The following is a 1,376-nucleotide window of genomic DNA, read 5'->3' on the forward strand; positions in this document are numbered from 1 at the left end:
GACTGCAAATGTTAGACCACTGTGTATTACTGTAAATACAATATCACAAGTTTATCTGCAGATCTTTGTATCTCTCTGTTTGTCTACATTTTTGTTGTGTACCCTTGTATGATCCTCTAAATTGAGGTATAATTGTTTGATCTGGATCATTGTTTTGATGACGAATAGATTTCAAATGTCTAGACCAATTTTGTAACTAACTGTTAAGTTACATTTTTCACAAGTTTTGTTAACCATTTTATTATTGTTAACATTTCCTTTAACAAATGGTTCAATTTTATTTATATATTCCATTTATTATATAGAATATTATTTTTTTTTACATTCAATTTTTTAATAAAAATTATTTTTATTAAAAATAACATTTAAATAATATTAAGATCCCATAAAAAATTCACATATTTTAATATTTCCTAAATCTTGAATAAACTTAATATCATCAAGAAAATGGTGAGTATAATCACCTGTTGTAATAATTTGCTCATTAGCTATTTTACAAAGTTCTAACCAAGTTGGTGAATGTAATAGTTTAGATACATAAGGCTTTCCATTTCCAAAATAAACATCTCCTTGACTAATAATGAAAATATTTCCATCAATTGGAATTTTATTGAGATTATATTTAACATTCTCAGAATTTTCATAGTATTCAAAAGCACAAAATTTCACATAACATTTATTTTTTGTTATACTACTTTTTATATTATTTTGCATTAATTTCAAATAATTAAAATTTTTATTTTTTTATTTAATACATCCATTTTATTATTGATATCAATTTCTTTAACTAAAGGTTCAATTTTATTTAATCCATCCATTCTTTATAATATAAAATATTATTTTTTTTTACATTCAATTTTTTAATAGAATAATTTCTATTAAAAAATATTATTTATAATTTTGTTTTTTGTAACTCTTCGTTATAAAAACTCCCTATAATCTCTTCATTGTTTAAATCTATAATTTTATAGGTAATAGGAATTGTATTTAAAATTTCATTAACTATAAATATTTCTATTGTCCAATTATTACTATATTTATTACCAAATGTTTTTTTAGAAGCTGTTATTCTTACTCTATCACCTACACTAAATTTAATTTTTGGTTTAGGTTTGTTTGTTGTAGAATATAATTTGTGTAAAACAACATCTTCGTTAGATTTATTTACTTCAGAAGGTCTCATACCAATAGATCGATGTATGCCTTCGAAATTATATTTATCTATTAAGGTTTGTAAAATTTTAATCCATTTTTTAGAATTTGTAAATTCTAACTGTAATCTCATTTTATTGTTTAATGTTCTGTTAAATCTTTCAATAATTGACGATTTTTCTTCATTTTGGGTGTGATACATTTTAATTCCATATTCTTGCAAA

The sequence above is a fragment of the Acyrthosiphon pisum genome, chromosome A2 (genome assembly GCF_005508785.2).
Source record: "Acyrthosiphon pisum isolate AL4f chromosome A2, pea_aphid_22Mar2018_4r6ur, whole genome shotgun sequence".
Taxonomy (NCBI): domain Eukaryota; kingdom Metazoa; phylum Arthropoda; class Insecta; order Hemiptera; family Aphididae; genus Acyrthosiphon; species Acyrthosiphon pisum.